General features: G+C 37.5%; 1 pseudogene; it reads left to right on the top strand.

Annotated features, from left to right (window-relative positions):
- Positions 1-2,368, top strand: part of LOC136122066 (ras-related protein Rab-28 pseudogene) — a 28,149-nt pseudogene extending 25,781 nt beyond the window's left edge.
- The last annotated feature ends 16,805 nt before the right edge of the window (positions 2,369-19,173 follow it).

Consider the following 19,173-nt stretch of genomic DNA (forward strand, 5'->3'; position numbering starts at 1 on the left):
GAATCACTATGCTGTACACCTGAAACTAATGCAATATTGTAAGTCAACTATACTTCAAAAACATGCATTTTCAATCTTGCATGGGGCACAGGAGCAGAGGACAAGGCTCAGGGACTTGCTAATCCTGCAAGGGAAGGAGATCCAAGGTTTACCCCACTGTGAATAGTTGTCACCTCTTATAAGAACTATTTGAAATATTTAAAGTTTACAGTCAATGTTTTATATACTTTAGAAAAGATCATTTCAAAATATCTATACTGTATAAATATATATATACACATACATATGTGTATGTGTATATATATATATATAAATGAGCAAATATAAAGAGCAAATACATAGGGCTTACATAGTACTAGGCACTGCTCTAAGTGCTTCACATATGAAACTCCCTTAATCCTCACAACCTTATAAAGTGGGTAGTACTGTTATCATACTATTGACAGACTGAACTGAGAGGTTAGGTAACTGACCCAAGGTCACACAGCTAGTAAACGAGTGGTAAAGCTTGGTCCACACCGAGGCATTCTGGCTTCAGAGTTCATGCTCTTAACCACCATATTATACAACCTCTTTCAGTTTTCAGAAAACAATTAAATTTTATTTTTCTTTTAAATCCACATACAGAGACATTAACTTGATTTATTCTAAGTTACCCAATCCCTCCCTCCCTCCACCTCCAAGTTACCTGACAAGGTTTATCCTAATGGTACATACATTTAAATTTTTATTTTTTCAGAGCTGATTTTGAATATAGCATAAGGTTCTTTGAAATTCCCCAATAAATGCAAATAAATTTTTGAATCAATATTTGATATACTAGCAAGCTGTGCCAAAGCAATTTTTATCACTACAAGAGGCAAGTTTCAATGGCCCGATGATTCTTTTATTTGTTCCGTTATTTATTTATAACACCTAGAGCATATGATCTTTTGAGTTAATCTTACAGATGAAAAGTCTCATGAAGAGTGGAAAAGCGAACAGACAGCATAATTCCAGGAAAGGCCAGGAATCTTAGTACTTTTCTGCCTGGCAATTTAAAGTAAAATGCACATCAAAACTGAAGCAGGCTATCTGTTGTCTGGGTTAGAGTTTACAGGAAAAAGCATTAAGTATCACCAACAAGCATATCATCTCTGACTCCAGGGATGTTCCCACACCCTCTAATTGGTGCCATTCCGTACTAATCAATACATTACAAGCACCTAATAGGCACTCCTGCAAATTCTAGGGAAACAACTCACAGCAGAAAGCACTGTAGCCCTGAATGTTCATACGCGAGTGCAAATGTTAATTCATGCAAGTACTTGCATTAAACTGGACTAATTATCTACTGAAGGAATCTATTAAAGGCATGCTGTCAATCCTACAGATTGGGTTCAGCAAAGTGAAACTGAATTGCTTGCCTTTTCAGCTAATTACAAAACTCTGTCTGACATGCTTTAAGAATGGTCCAAAAAAAGTACACATGGGCGCAGGCGGAAGGGAGGTGGGCAAGATGACACTCGGCGAGCGATTCTCCCCAGATCCCTCCAGCGACCGCTGAGCCACCGGGGCAGGGGGCGCTGCCTGCCCTGCCGCCCTTCCTCCTCTCCCCTGCCCCCAGAGACGCCCCCATTCCCTTCCTCCTTCTACCTCGGGTAGGAGTGGGTGGGAAGGGAGGGGCGGCCTAGCTCCGGTGGGCGGGCCTGGTTCCTGGGACACCATGTCGGACTCTTGAGGAGGAGAGCCAGGACCAGCAACTGAGAATCGTCGTGCTGGGGGGCGGCACCTCAGGGCAGACCTCCTTAGCTACGTGTTTTGCTCAAGGAACTTTTGGGAAACAGTACAAACTATAGGACTGGATTTCTTTTTGAGAAGAATAACGTTGCCAGGAAACTTGAATGTTACTCTTCAAGTTTGGGACATAGGAGAGCAGACAATGGGAGGCAAGCTGTTGGATAAATGTATATATGGAGCACAGGGAATCCCTCTTGGTATATGATATTACAAATTATCAAAGCTTTGAGAATTTAGAAGATTGGTATTCTGTGGTGAGGAATGTGAGGGAGGAATCAGAAACTCGGCCACTGGCTGCCTTGGTGGGCAATAAAATTGATTTGGAGCATATGCAAACGGTAAAACCTGAAAAACACTTAAGGTTTTGCCAGGAAAATGGTTTTAGTAGCCACTGTCTCAGGAAAGACAGGAGACTCTGTCTTCCTGTGTTTTCAGCAAGTTGCTGCTGAAATCCTGGGAATCAAGTTAAAACAAAGCAGAAATAGAACAGTCACAGAGGGTGGTGAAGGCAGGTATTGTAAACTACAACCAGGAACCTATGTCCAGAACTGTTAGCCCTCCTAGAAGCTCCATGTGTGCAGTTCAGTGAGCACATTTTTCTTCTGTATTGATGGTTCCGGCTGCCCTTCGCCTCTGTGTGGGCCCGAGGACCTCTAGGAATTTATCAGTGACCATCTCTGTAGTTCAGTTAACACTTTCCTCTCAGTTCGCTTCATCGTTGCGTGCTGCCTCAGCCGTAGGCAGCTCCTTGAGCTGAAAATAACTCAACTTTGGGACAACACACCTTGAATTCAAAATGGAAAGCCCATTCTCTGGAATTAGACTGCTTCACTGAAAATGAATAATGTTGGTTCTCTTTATGTCCTCACTTCTTTTTTCCCTGATGTAAGATTTTTTAAACAAATATGAAAACTATCCAAGTCTTGATCATCAGCCAGGATTTTGCCACAGCACAGTTTCATACTCTTATCTGAACTCATACCTGGCAAAGTATGCTTCAGAGTACAAACATTTAAACGAGTAATATATTTTATCTACAGATACTTAAGAAGGCATTCTTTTGCTGTCTATTGTGAGTGAAAATATATAAAGCTGTATCTAGCTAAAAATGCTTGAAATAAAGCTATAATAGAAATTTTTTTCATTTTTTAAAAAAGAGCCTAAATTCTTTATATTTTAGCTGTAACTCACAAAGTAGTATTTGATATTATATTTTTATTATTATATCATGGTCATTATGTACTGTGTAATACTCAGGTTAGATTGGCTTTGTGAATTCTGATAAACGTTCAGCTGATGCTCCATGTGGACTTTCTCCTGCAAACTGTGTAAGAGTACTCCCAGAATGAGTTATGACTATTGTTGGATCATTGTGGACTGTACCTGAGGTTCAGATGTTTTTCTCTGGCAAAAAAATTTATTTAAATTACAAAAAAAAAAAGTACATATGACCAGCATACAGCTCCCCAACACACACTGAGTCTCTTTTTGTCAATCAAGAAAATACAGGACATGATGATATAGGAAGAGAAGCACAGCCTGAGGCCATGTGCATTTTCATTACATCTCTTATGGTCCCATAAAGAATGTGGCATGCCACAAATAACCAGATTTTTTAAAAATCTCAAACCTCATATAATTGGTTTTTCACTGCATAGTTTCAAATAATAAACAATAACTTTTAAGCACTTAGAGATATTCCTCAATGGTTATGTTTAATATTCTTATACATTTAAACAAAAAAAATCTGGCTATAGATTTCTTTTTTTCCTTTTGCCTCTTATACTAAGCTAGAAGTCAAGAGGAAAGTAGGATTCTTCCCTCTGTTTTCCCCACTTTCTCTAGCTTCACTGGGTCTCAAGTTTCTACAAACTCATCACACACTCAGATAATGATTCATAGACCTTACAAGGAGGACAGAGGAAGCAGTTTGCAATATAGCACCTAGACAAATTCCAAAATATTTTGTGGGGTGGAGCCAACTTGCTGTCAAAATCAGACATTCTTTTCTTCTACATGGAAATGTTCACTACTGGCAGATTTCCATATCTTTCTGACATACCCACACCTTAAGTTTTATACTATCCACACCTATATAAAAACTCAAGCTCAAAACAATAATCCTGAGCCATCAAATAGGCTGGTTTAGCACCAGCACAATATTATAGAAGGCATGTAGCATTTAAGGGGATTTTACAACTATTACTCTCAATAATGGATAACGGATTCATGATTAAGTTATTCAAAAATTCACTATATAATGATTCATATCCTATTCCTCTTTCTCTCATGTCACATGTCTGTAAATATCAGCAAATCCCATTGGCTTTACCTTAAAAATCTATTCAGTCTATCTACTTGTTACCATCACTACTGCTACAGCCATGTTCAAGGTACAGTCATCTCAAGCCTATAGAACTGCAATAGCCTCAAAATTTGTACCTCTGCCCCTCTCTTAGTCTATATCCCTTTCACACAGAAGCCATAACATAAAAATAATATAATAATTAAGTAAAAATATAAAAATCATCTCAAAGAAATTGAAGATGACAAAAATTGAAAGATATACTGTGTTCTTGGATTGGAAGAATCAATACTGTTAAAATGACTATACTACCCAAGGCAATCTACAGATTCAATGCAATCCCTGTCAAATTATCAATGGCATTTGTCACAGAACTATAACAAAAAAAATTTTAATTTCTATGGAAACACAAAAGACCCTGAATACCCTAAACAATCTTTAGAAAGAAGCACAGAGCTGGAGGAATCATGCTCCCTGACTTCAGACTATACTACAAAGCTACAGTAATGAAAACAGTATGGTACTGGCACAAAACAGACATATAGATCAATGGAACAGGATAGAAAGCCCAGAAATAAACCCATGCATTCATGGTCAATTAATCTACAACAAAGAAGGCAAGAATACACAATAGAGAAAAGAAAGTCTCTTCAATAAAAGGTGCTGGGAAAACTGGACAGCTACATGTAAAAGAATGAAATTAGAACATCCTCTAATACCATATACAAAAATAAATTCAAAATAAATTAAAGACCTAAATGGGATACCGGATACTAAAAAACTCCTAGAGGAAAACATAGGCAGAATACTGTTTTGGATCCATCTCCTAGAGTAATGGAAATAAAAACAAAAATAAATAAATGGAACCTAATTAAATTTAAAAGTTTTTGCACAGCAAAGGAGACCATAAACAAAAGAAAAAGACAACCTTCAGAATGGGAGAAAATATTTGCAAACGATGTGACCAACAAGGGGTTAATTTACAAAATATACAAACAGCTCATATAGCTTAACGTCAAAAAAACATACAACCCAATCAAAAAATGGGCAGAAGACCTAAATAAACACCTCTCTAAAGAAGACATACAGATGGCCAGCAGGCACATGAAAAGATGCTCAAAATTGCTAATTATTAGTGAAATGCAAATCAAAATTAGAATGAGGTATCAATTCACACCAGTCAGAATGGCCATCATTAAAAAGTCTACAAATAATAAATGCTGGAGAGGGTGTGAAGGAAAAGGAACTCTCCTACACTGTTGGTGGTAATGTATACTGGTAGAGTCACTATGGGGAACAGTATGGAGGTTCCTTAAAAAACTAAAAATAGCACTGCCATATGATCTAGCAATCTCAATCCTGGGCCTATATCCAGAGAAAATTCTAATTTGAAAAATACATGCACCCCAATGTTCATAGTGGTACTATTTACAACAGTCAAGACATGGAAGCAATCTAAATGTCCATCGACAAATGAATGGATAAAGAAGATATATACAATGGAATATTCCTCAGTTATAAAAAAAGAATAAAATAATGCCATTTGCAGCAACATGGATGGACCTAGAGATTATCACATTAAGTGAAGTAGAAAGACAAATACCATATGATATCGCTTATATGTGGAATCTTAAAAAATGATGCAAATGAAGTTATTTATAAAACAGAAACAGACTCACAGACACAGAAAACAAACTTATGGTTACCAAAGGGGATGGGGGGGAGTGGATAAATTAGGAGTTTGGGATTAAGAGATACACAATACTATACATAAAATAAGTAAACAACAAGGACCTACGGTATAGCACAGGAAACTATACTCAATATCTTGTAATAACCTACAATGGAAAAGAGTCTGAAAAAGAATATATATGTGAGTATAACAGAATCACTTTGCTGTACACTTGAAACTAATACAACATTGTAAATTATACTTTAAAAAGGAAAGAAAAAATACAAAAACATAAAATATATATATGTGTATATATATATAAATCATCTAAAAGTGAAATAAATATCAGAAAATGGCAAATACTCTATAATTCCACTTAGATGAGGTTCTAAAGTAATCAAACTCATAGAAAAAGAAAGTAGAATAGTGGTTTACACGGGCTGATAGGAAAGGAAAATGGGGAGTTTTTGTTCATTCCATGGGTATACAATTTCAGTTTTGCAAGAAATGTGTTGCACAGCAATGTGAATATAGTTGATACTACTGAAGTTACTAATTACACATTTAGAAGTGGTAAAAAAAAAATTAAAATAAAAAAATCATGGTGGAAATTCCTCTACTCAAAAATTATCCCATGACTTCAAATGTACTCTCTAAAATCCTGAAACTTTTCCATGGCCCAGAGGGCTAAGCATGACTGACCCCCACTACCCTCTACAAGGTCTACACCAACCTCCACACCCACCATCCTACCTCACCTCCCACTCTCCCCTCACTCATTCTCTCTAGCCAAATTGGCATTCTCAACACACCAAGGACGTGGCTTTGTGAAGCACGCTCTTCCCTCCAGAAATCACATTGTTCACTCCTATATTTCATGCAGGTCTCTGATCAAATATCACCTGTCAGGAATGATAGGACCAAACTATCTAAAATCATACCTGTCATTGTGTGCCTCTCTCCTGATTTACTTTCATTTAGCATTTATCAGCATCTGATCAATTTGCTATTTCTTTTCTCCCAACTAAAATTATAAATTGCAAGAGATAAAAAAAAAAAGGTTTTATGTTCACTATTCTATCCCCAGTGCTTAGAACAGTACTTGGAACACTGTGGCTACTCAATAAATATTTATTGAATAAATGAATGAATGAATGGCATGAGTGAATGTGATTGTGGATAACTGAACTATAAAGGGAAATCCATTTCATTACATGTTTTTTAGATCTTTACTCAAATTCCTGACCCTATTGCCTAAGTATGCTCAGCTTAACTGAATATTATTTTACTAAAGTGGAAAAATTATTTATAGGGATTAGGAAATATGTTAATATGTGAAGTACAAAAGTAGTTTTGTCTAGTTCTCGATGTTGTATATTCTTTTTTCATTCTTCTGAGATAATAATACACCCACAGATATCATATGAGCAGTAGTGCTTAGCAAAGCTGTGTGGGCTCATTAATGGTCTCAGTTCTGCCAGGGGGATGACACACTGTGAAGTAGTCATAAATTACAGGCTGATTAAAAAATACATACACACACATGCACACACACACACTAAAGTCTGTGTGTTGTCTAACACTAAACTTACTAACTTTAGCCTGCATCCCTGAATGCTGGTATGAATTGGTGCCAAGAGGCCTGTAAGGATGGAGAAAAAAGAGCAGGAAGGTAAAAACAGAGGAGAAACATAGTTAAGAAAACTGGAGGAAAAAGTGGTAACATAATAACACTAAATCTGTAGCAGGGAAGTATATCAGAGCCTCTTTAAATTGTAATGAAAAAATGCAGAAATGCAATATCAGAAGTTAAATAAGGTCATTCATAAGAGAATATCTGTAGCATATTTCCAACCAACTGTGGGAGTAAAAATTCATGAATAATATTAAAGGTATTTACATGATCCACTGTTCTCCTGAATAGTGTTTGCCTAATGTAATAAGATCTGGATTGCTTGATCAAAATACAAATTTGGAATTGTAAGACCTAAACCTGACTGCCCATGATATTAAAAAAGGAAGATGAACTTCTTTGAATACAATAGTTTACATCAATATTATCATTTTACTCCATTTATGTTAGAGATTATTGTGATTAAATTAATACTCTGTAATAATTATACTATACTACCCATGAAAGAGATTCTAATCTCCTTTTTTAATATACCTAGGTGTTGGTTTCATTTAAAACAAAGTCTTAGGGACTTCCCTGGTGGTGCAGTGGTTAAGAATCCGTCTACCAATGTAGGAGACATGGGTTCGAGCCCTGGTCCGGGAAGATCCCACATGCTGCAGAGCAACTAAGCCCGTGAGCCACAACTACTGAGCCCACGTGCCACAACTACTGAAGTCTGCGCACCTAAAGCCCATGCTCCACAACAAGAGAAGCCACCTCAGTGAGGAGCCCGTGCACCACAATGAAAAGCAGCCTTCACTCGCCATAGCTAGAGAAAGCCCACATGCAGCAAAGACTCAACACAGCCAAAAATAAGTAAATAAGTAAATAAATAAGAATTGCTTTAAAAAAAGTCTTAAAATTCAAACTTAATTTAAACAATCCCAATCTTCCCTTGTAAAGTAATATGAGAAAATATAGCTTATCCTTTAAAAATAGAATATTCTTTAATAAACTAAAATCTAACTAAAAATTATTCATCTCTCCTATTCTTCTAAAGTTATTTTTTTAAAACATACATAACTATCTTATTTCCTTCCCACTCTTCAAAGTTGACAGTTACATTTACAAATGCAAAAAGCAAATACAGCTAAAAAGCTTTCCTCTTTTTTTTTTAATTTTCTCTCAGTGAATATATTTAAATAAAATATCCTTGGAAAAAATGAGAAAAAAAAAACTCCTTTATTAATATCAGAGTTTTCTAGCAGTAACATTCCCTCAAATTCTAATTTATCTGTATTTTATCTTTTAATCTGGACCTTATCTCCAGATAGTTAGGGCCTCCTGAGAGTATTTTATATGCTTTTCCTGAAAGATTTGTTTCACCTTTATTAACATCCTTAGCTTGGTTCACCTACGGCAGGTGTTTGATAAATTTTTTTTTACCACCCCTTCATTCTTCCCCCAAGCACAAGGTTATATGGGTTAGCTCTACCTAGTTCAACTTGACTGTGGCATAGGACAAGACCTCTGGCCTCCCTGCTTCCCTTCTTGGTAGTTTTGGTTTGGTTTTGTTGCTATTCTTTTTTTTTTTTTTTTTTTTTTTTTGTGTACACGGACCTCTCACTGTTGTGGCCTCTCCCGTTGCGGAGCACAGGCTCCGGACGCGCAGGCTCAGCGGCCATGGCTCAGGGGTCCAGCCGCTCCGCGGCATGTGGGATCTTCCCAGACCGGGGCACGAACCCATGTCCCCTGCATCGGCAGGCGGACTCTCAACCACTGTGCCACCAGGGAAGCCCTGTTGCTATTTTTTAGCCAGCATTTTAACTATCTGAAGAAATCAATCCTTATTTCTTCTCAGAATCACCAGATTACTGTTAGTGAGACAAGTTTAATGTATTACAGCTCTTTTCCCCATCAAATAGGGAAGTATATCAGCTATCCAAATAATATGGGGAAAGCACTTTAAGTTACAATGTTTTCATGTTCCTTTTAAGCCAAGTAGATGTGAAAGGACATCTCAACATGACACTCCTCTGCTCTTTATTGCAGATTCATATAAGTGATTCAGTGAATAACTGATTCAACAAATGTTTTTGATAGTCTGTTCTGTACAGTGTGCTGTGCTATGTGCCATGGAGATGAGGAGGCAAATTAGGTATGTTCCTTGTCCTCAAGGCGCTCACAGAAACCTCAAGTTTTACCTTTTAGTTTTATGCATCACAGAAAGTTAGGAAATATATACAGAAATAAGATAATTGTGTAAAATAATTGGCAAGCAAAAACCTCTGTATAAGCATTCATTCTATCAGATGCTGAATCCGCAGAAAAAGAAACAGTGGTAGGTTGATTGCCAAAATGTTCCCAATTCCTCACCACCTACTCGTGCCTTTTGCAATGTGACCAGCTCCTCCCTTCCAATGGTAGAACCAATTTCTCTACCCCTTGAATATGGACTAGCTTTATAATTTGCTTTGGTCAATAGGAAGTGCCCAAAGAGTCCATGTGCCAGATCGAATTGTCCAGGTGACTCAGACTCATGAGCAATAATACTAGTTTATTCTTTTGTGTCACTAAGCTTGAGATGGTTTATTCACCGTTACAGTGTATTGCTGTGGTGATACATAACTGATATAGGATAGTGGACATAACATTTGCAAATGCATGGGGAACCATGGCTTTCTCTACTAGTATCATGCTACTTCATCTATATAACTTGAGCTGTATAGAATAAATGAAATTTCATGAAAAGCAGTGTAATAAAGGAAATGTAAGTTCCACAAGAGCATGAGTTATTGTTTTTTTCTATTTTGTTCACTGATGTGGCCCAAGCATCAAGAAGAGTGACTGGCACAGAGGAGATGCTCAAATTTTTTGTTGTTGTTGACAAAATAAATGTATTTAACCAAACATTTATTTGATTATCTCTGAATCCAGAGTTAAAGCCTCAGAAAAGGCATTTAAATGGATTCCAAGGAAGTGAGTAGAGTCCAGGAGGAAATTAGACCATTGTAGTATTACTCCAGAAATGCTATGACAAGATCTTAAACTGGGGTGGTGACAGAAAGAAGAGGAAGGACAGGCCAATTTGGCCCCATTAAATGGGTTGGGCTTGTCCCCAAAATATATGTAATTACTCATTCTCTAGAATCCTTTCCATTTATCCATTTCAAAATATCAATGAAAATGTGATAGAGTTTCTAACTTCAAGTATTCAGTCTAATGAGAAAATATTTCAGCCATCTCCTCTCTGTATTACAACCCTATCTGACAGCACTCGATAAAGGTAAACACAGACAGGGAATGGGGATGCAGCAGGGAAGTTTTTCTGGAAAAAGGTAATTCATTGCTGAAGCCGCAAGAAATACCCAGATAAAAGAACAGGTGAAAGACGTGTCAAGGGAGAAGCAGCAGCAAACACCAAGACCTGAGGCAAGAGACAGTATGGCAAGTCCTAAGAACTGTAAATAATTCCCTCGGGCTTGAGTAAAGCTTCAAAGAGGAAGTGAGACAAAAGAAGAAGACATAATCAGTCCATAAAGGACATGTAGACCTTGATAAATTTTCAGGTTCATTGTTAAGCTATGAGGAACCTCTGAGAATTTTAAGCAAAGCAGTGACACAGTGAGGTTTAGAGTTTAGAAAGATCCTCCTAAATGTACTGTGGTGATTAAATGGAGAGGAGCAAGAATGATGAAGGAGAACACTCAGGAGACTGCTATAGAGGTCCCAATGAGAAATGGTGAGTGAACAAATGTGAGAGCACTGGAGATGTATGTAAATGGATTTGATATTTTGGAAAGAAAATATGAGGGAGTAAGAAGTAGATAAGTAGCATTCTGACTTTGGCAACTTGTGGGTGGAAGTGACAAATATAAAACTAAAAGATACAGGAGGGGTAGTAGGCTAGAGGTAGGATAGTAAGTTCATTCTTGGACATGCTGTGTGTGAGATCATTTGAATCCTGAGATAAAGATGTGCAAAGAGAAGCGATCAATTTATTTAGCATTTTGTCTAGTCCTGTGTGGTGCCCGACCCACAATAAGTGCTCAATAATTCATTCATGAATGAGTGAACAAAAGCAGCTCAGAAAAGAGATCTGGGGGCTTCCCTGGTGGCACAGTAGTTAAGAACCCACCTGCCAATGCAGGGGACATGGGTTCGAGCCCTGGTCCAGGAAGATCCCACATGCCACAGAGCAACTAAGCCCACGCGTCCCAACTACTGAGCCTGCGCTCTAGAGCCTGCAAGCCACAACTACTGAGTCTGCATGCTACAACTACTGAAGCCCACACGCCTAGAGCCTGTGCTCCACAACAAAAGAAGACCCCGCTATGAGAAGCCCATGCACCGCAGCGAAGAGTAGCCCCCGCTCACCTCAACTAGAGAAAGCCCACGCGCAGCAACAAAGACCCAGTGCAGCCAAAAATAAATTAAATAAAATTTTAAAAAAAACAAAACACTGTCTACCCAGAATTCCATAACCAGAAAAAAAAAGAAAAGAAAAGAGATCTGGACTTAGATCTAGAAAAGGGAATTAATACTATATACCCAGGAGAATATATGCTGTGGGAATACATTACATCAGTTCTGCTCAGAGTGTGTACTGCACACACAGCTGGTCCTCAAACTGTCACCTGTCCTCAATGGAATAAGCACAGATATTAAAAGTAAGTATTTGGAAAGTTTTATAGCAATGCAACAGTAATTTTACAACTGTTTTTATCAAATATAAAGAAATTAGACTCATTTCATATGCCTTTATTTTTTACTTCTTTTCTTTAGTTTTTGGGGTTTTGTTTTGGTTTTTTACTTTTACAAAAGTTTTGGTCTGTAATGGATTGGATGTGTTAAAAGCAAACAAAAAAACATAAATCCTATGGGTAGCTTAAGCACAGAATTAGACCATTTGGAGACAGTGTTTACAGCAGTTCCTCTTTGGCTCATTCTCACTTCCTACTATTCCTTCTTACCTGTTTTTTTAAACACAGTTTTATTCCCTTCCTAGGATCACAACAGTAAACTAAAGCCTCTTTTGTGTATTTCATATGTTTATCCAATTTGGCTCCAAAATTGTTCCTATAGCATGGATAAAAGATATTTCTTTCCCTCCCCTGAGTGCTGTAGAAAGAACAATATGGTGGACAAAATTCTAAGTAGTCTTCTGGTGTTATGCCCTGTATAATTCCTATTCTTTGCATGTGGGCAGGACCTATGACTTGCCTCTAGCCAAAAGAATGTGCTAAGAGTAACTGGATGCTACTTTCTTGATTAAGATAGATAGATAACAGATGTCCTAGCAAATTCACTTTAACACTGACACTGAAGAACTAAGCCACCATAAATTCTAAAACTACCAAAAAAAACTGAATTATAAAAACAACCTGTGGGACCAAGACGTGGATCATTTCCCAGTTGAGTCTTCAGATGAGACCTCACTCTCAGCCAGTATCTTTACTGTAGACTTATGAGACCTCCAAGCAGAGGACCCAGTTAAGTCAGGCCTGAAGTCCTAACCAAGAGAAGATGTGAAATAATAAATGTATGCTGTTTTAAGCTGCTAAATGTGTGGTAATCTGTTATGAGGCATAGAAAACCAGCACAACTAGATAGGTGTTTGATAGTTGCTTACATTCAAATGAAGAGAAACTTGGGTAAATGGGGCACTGGTAGTGCTATTTCTATGACTCAAGACATGAGGAAAATGAAAAATAGTGAAGGAATAAAAATTATTTTTGGATGGAATGAAAAAGTCTTGGAAATGAGGAAAAAATTCATTAAAAAAGAATTAAAAACCAAGTCAAATGCTTAAGAAATTTCAAAAAGAAGAACTATGAAAGGTCATTATATTTCATAAGAAAATGGAAAATAGTCACTGGCTCCTTTTGAGAGAGTAGCTTCACTACAATATGGAACTTCAAAATCAATATTGTTAGGAATTAGAGAGGGGATGAATGGTGCAAATTTGGAGATAACAAATACAGATAAATAGAACAATTTTTTCAAGTTAAAGAAATAAGAGATATTTAATGGAAATTGGGTAATGCAGAGTGCAGGGTTAAGGAATGTATATTTCAACATGGTGGAAGTAAGGATGAAGTAGAGAGAAAAAGACTAATGATGCTCTAGGGATAGGTGCTTAAGGCATGACACCTCGGGCTCAAGTGGAAGCGTCAGTCCTAAAGAAAGGCACTTTTTATTCTCAGACTGTTAAAAAAAAAAAAAAGGATAAAAGGACATGTAATGTGGAGAGGAGATTTTAAGAAGCTCACATAGGATTGTCTCTTAACTTCTTGATTAAAGAAGGGAAGCTGTCCACTTCAGAATGAGAGGGAAGGATTGGACCCTGCATTGGAAGTGAGTGAAGGTTTGGAATAGCTCTTTTGCAGACTGTGTTAGAGGATCAACAAGAGATTAATGAAAGGATTAAGAAGCAATTAAAGTTAGACAGCGTGAACTGGTAGTAGGCCAAGTCTGTAGAGTTTTGCTTGAAATCTGTCACTGATGCTGGGTAACAGCTAGTAGAGAAGCTGAATTGATGGCAGATCGGTGGCTCATAGAAAGCACAGCATACATCACTAAGGATGAGACCTGCATACACTACTTGATTCGAAAAGGACAGCCAGAAGATAGAGATTTTAACAACAGATGGCAAATGTACTTTCAGCCAACTATGATATCAGTTATTTTTTAAAATTCGACCACTAGAAAACAGAAAACACCCTAGAGTGTTTTAATCAAAGTCTATTTTATGTCCTTAACAGTCCAGCTAACTTCCTTAGACCAGTCCTTATTCTCCAGTTCCGTGTATATTTTATTTTAAAATATGTATAAGAAATTGTCATTTTCTTAAAATGTTTTAAACAGAAGCAGCATAGTCTACTAGGAATTTTTATGTAGAGCTTAGCATCCTGATTCTGTAACTTAACTAGTTGTGATGGGAAAGTTATTTCATCTCTCTGTGCCTTAAGTTCCTTATTGTAAGTGGGGATAATAATCTCTAACTCTCAGTGTAGATGTGATAATTAAATGGGATAATTTATGAATTGGTACCATGGCATATATCATGGCATATATAATGATTTTTAAATAATGTTATTTAAATTTTTTCATAGAAGCAATGTAATTCCATAATTATTTTTGCTTTCTAGAACAAGCCAGTAAAAAATACTGAGAAAAATTGGAAAACACAGCAAAGTAGAAAAGTAAAACTGATAAAAAAAAAAAACCATCATCCAAGCATTAAAACTTTTAATATTTTAGTATCAAATATAAAATTTTATAACCAAGAGACAGTTTTAGGCCATAAAGTTCAATCCTTGCATTTTACAGATGAAAAAACTGAGGCCCAGAGAATAGAGCTGGCTTTTCTAAGGGTACAAAGCTTATTAGCTATAGAGCCAAGTATAGAAATGAGGTCTTCCAACTCCAGTGACTTTCCACTCACTGTAATGAGAGGGTTAAAAACATTGCACTGTCAACAACCAACATTTATTGTGTCCACATATACTCAAGGCACTCACTGCTCTGGGTGTATAATCATTATTTGTTATAATTTCACACCTATTAAGAAACCAATTGAAAGCCTACATGTAGATTGGCAAAAAGACAATCTTTCTAAATAAAATGGAAAATAACACCTTATACCTGTGCCTGCAGCATAAACTGTACAAAATTCATTTCCTCCAGTATCACAGTGTGCACAGTCTACTTTTGCAAGAGAAAACATCCATTTTTCAACTACACTTGATATCAAGGAAAGCATGATGGCTGTAAGTCATCCACTTTGTAAGCTCTTAAAACTCAGTCCCAAAGGCTCTTGGGCCTTATCAACAGGCCTAAATGATGTAAATTACTTCACCGAAAGTTCAGAAAAAATATTTTCCCAGATTGTTAAAGACCTCAAGCCTAGCCCACAGACTTGACATTTAGCCTGCAATGTGGTATGGCTCAAATTAGCTTTTTGAGGTGAACAAGGAAAAAGAAACAAGGAAATATGGAGTGACCTCAAAATGATGTTCCCTGGAAGTCCACTGTTGAGTTAATTTGCAGATGATAATTTAACAAAGAAATAACCTCAGCATATCCTCTTATAGTGATTTAGACATTAGTCCCCCAAATTTTGTTTGCACAATTTTAAAAAGGTATTTCTAAAAAGAACACCTCCGTCTGCTTCTTTTTAAACAATAAGAAGTTGAGGGGCTTCCCTGGTGGCGCAGTGGTTGAGAATCTGCCTGCTAATACAGGGGACACGGGTTCGAGCCCTGGTCTGGGAGGATCCCACATGCAGCAGAGCAACTGGGCCCATGAGCCATAACCACTGAGCCTGCGCGTCTGGAGCCTGTGCTCCGCAATGAGAGGCCACAACAGTGAGAGGCCCGCGCACTGCGATGAAGAGTGGCCCCCACTCGCTGCAACTGGAGAAAGCCCTCGCACAGAAACGAAGACCCAACACAGCCAAAAATAAATAAATAAATAAAAGAAGTTGAGGATTACTAACCAGATGGTGTAACAAGTATTGCCCAGGCCTCTAGCCTAGGAATATCCTTCCAGCTCAAAGTATGTTTATGGCGTGTGTGTATTGTGTGTATGGTGAATGCAAAGAGTGAACTTTGACAAGTATAAGAGAATTTTCATTTGGTTTAATAAACACTTATTATCTGCCTACCATGTGCCCATTATTTTAGGCACCTGAGGATACAAAACTAAGCAAGTCCCAGGCCCTGCCATCTAATCTATAATCTTTTGAGGAAAGCAGACACACAAAAAGATAATTTCAATGTGTTAAATTAGAGATATAATGAGGTCTGTATTTGGAACACAGACGTGAAGGAGGAGTTTGCAGCACTTAGCTTCATCTTTGGTTCAAGATGCCTGCAGAAGATGACTAATGTACTGGAGAGGATGACTAAATTAGCAAGGCAGTAAATCATGAAAAAGCATCCAGGTATGAGCATAGACCTAAGGCGTTAGCCAGTATGGTGTGTTCTGAGAACCACAAGCTGCTACATATAGCTAAATAGTAAAGTTCAAAGCAGAGAGTAGGAAAAGATAAGGATTAAGAGTACCTAAGGCCAGATATTGGAGAGACTTATGTACTATGCTGAGTAGCTAAAGAGCTTGGGTTTGATTCTGTAGGTCACAAGGAGCTAATCAAAACAGGAATGTGTGGTAGAAAGTTCACTCTGGGTAATGTGGGGAATGAACTGAAAAGGAACTGGACGAGAAGAATGGGACCAGCTAGAAGGGTCCAGATGAAATATGGTGAGGATATGATGCAGGGCAATGGCAGTGTGCATGAAAGGAGTTAATAGGTGAGCCAATGATTGAAGAGATAAGCTTGGAGGGACCTGTGACATGTCAGACAAGGAGAGGGAAGAGTTCAGGATGATGCCATGGTTTTGGGCATTGCATGCCTTGATATGATTGCCTATGATTATGAAGACAAGAAAGAGCAGGGCAAAGGGGAAGAAAACGAGGTCAGCTGGGGACATGTTGAAAGTAAGGTGCCTATGAAACATCCAAGATAAATGGTTTGGCAGATGGAGGTTATATGAGACTGATGTTCTGGGGTTTCTCTTGACGACCATCTTCCTCCTGTTTTGATAGCTTGTGGCAAGTCTTCCTGGCTACCTGCCCCTGGAAGCACTAACCCAGAGAATCCAAGAAGAAACATATCCCCTTTGCAGTTGATGGGTTTCCTCCTAGGAAGCCTCTGCCACCTTTGATAGAAAGCTGGGCTCTAGATGGGGGACCAAGGGAGGACAATAAGATTGTGTTGTAGATAAAATGTGGTGCCTCCCAGAACCACACCCAATGACTTCTGTCTCCCTGTTTCTACTGCATGAGGGACAGCTTCAGGTATTAAGTCAATGTGGTGGCCAACCATACTCTCAATCTCAGCACATCTTGTGGTCTCTCCTGTTTTCCTGTCTCCCTACCTCATAGCAGAATCCCTTCAAATGGAACTGAAATACTCAAGACCACATTCATGTCAAATCTGCATCTCCGAGAAACCCACCTTTCTTTCTCCCCTCACTTCATGCCATAAACTTCCCTCTCCCAACTCTGCCTGTCCCACTGCCCCAGATCAGTCAGTTTGTTTGGTCCTGCATTTCACTCACAACATGAAGGATTCTAGATATAGGTTTTATTTAGTAGCATATTTAATTTTTCTTCTCCTATTTCCCAGACTTTGCAACCCACTTTAAAAACTCAAAGACTTTTTATTTGTGGCAAAGTGACACAGTGGACCTGGATTTGACTGTCAATGCTATCACCCAGATGGGGAAGTCACATAAGCTTACTGAATCTTAGTTTATCTGTAAAATGGAGGTTAAAATACTTTCAAGATTGCTGTGAAAATTAAATGAGGAAGCATGTTAAAGGGACTGGCATGTGGTAGGTAGACAATAAACATTCTTTCCCTTCCTGCTCTACTTTTTAAAATTGAAGTATAGATGTACAGCAAAGTGATTCAGTTATGTATTTTTTCAGATTATTTTCTATTCTAGGTTACTACAAGATACTGAATGCAGTTGCCTGTGCTATACAGTAAATCTTTGCTGCTTACCTATTTTATGTGTAGTAGCTTGTATCTGTTAATCCCATACTCCTAATTTATCCCTCCCCCTCCCTTTCCCATTTGGTAACCATAAGTTTGTTTTCTATGTCTGTGAGTCTTTATCTGTTTTGTAAATAAGTTCCTTTGTATCATTTTTTAGATTCCACATGTGAGATCATATGTTGTCTTTTTCTCTCTGATTTTACTTCACTTAGTATGATAATCTCTAGGTTGATCCATGTTGCTACAAACAGCAATATTTCATTCTTTTTATGGCTCAGTAATATTCTATTGCGTATATATACCACTTCTTCTAAAGCCAATTATCTGTTAACAGCCACTTGGATTGTTTCCACATCTTTGATATTGTAAACAGTGCTGCTACAGATATTGGGATGCATGTGTCTTTTCAGATTACACTTTTTGTGTTTTCTGGTTACATACCCAGGAGTGGGATTGCTAGATTATATGGTAGTTCTATTTTTTGTTAAGGAACCTTCATACTGTTCTCCATAGTGACTGCATCAATTTATACTCCCATCAACAGTGTAGGAGTGTTCTCTTTTCTCCATACCCTCTCCAGCATTCATTATTTATACTTTTTGATGATAGCCATTCTGACTGTGATTTGCATTTCTCTAATAATTAGCGATATTGAGCATCTTTTCATGTACCTGTTGGCCATCTGTATGTCTTCTCTGGAGAAATGTCTACTTAGGTCCTGTGCCAATTTTTTCACTTTTTATTTTTAATATTAAGCTGTATGAGCTGTTTGTATATTTTGAAAATTAATCCCTTGTCAGTAGCATTGTTGGCAAATATTGTCTTCCAGTTGGTAGGTTGCCTTTTTGTTTTGTTTATGGTTTCCTTTGCTGTGCAAAAGCTTTTAACTTTAATTTGGTTCCATTTGTTTATTTTTGTTTTTATTTCCGTTACTCCAGGAGACAGATCCAAAAAAATATTGCTGTGATTTATGTCAAAGAGTGTTCCTCTATGTTTTCCCCTAGGAGTTTTATAGTATCCAGTCTTCCATTTAGGTCTTTAATACATTTTGAGTTTATTTTTGTATATGGTGTTAGAGAATGTTTTAATTTCATTGACTTACATGTAACTGTCCACCTTTCCCAACACCACTCATTGAAGAGAATGTCTTTTCTCCATTGTATTTTCTTGCCTCCTTTGTGGTGGATTAATTGACCATAAGTGTGTAGGTTTATTACTGGGCTTTCTATGTCTGT

The sequence above is a fragment of the Phocoena phocoena genome, chromosome 4 (assembly GCF_963924675.1).
Source record: "Phocoena phocoena chromosome 4, mPhoPho1.1, whole genome shotgun sequence".
Taxonomy (NCBI): Eukaryota; Metazoa; Chordata; class Mammalia; order Artiodactyla; family Phocoenidae; genus Phocoena; species Phocoena phocoena.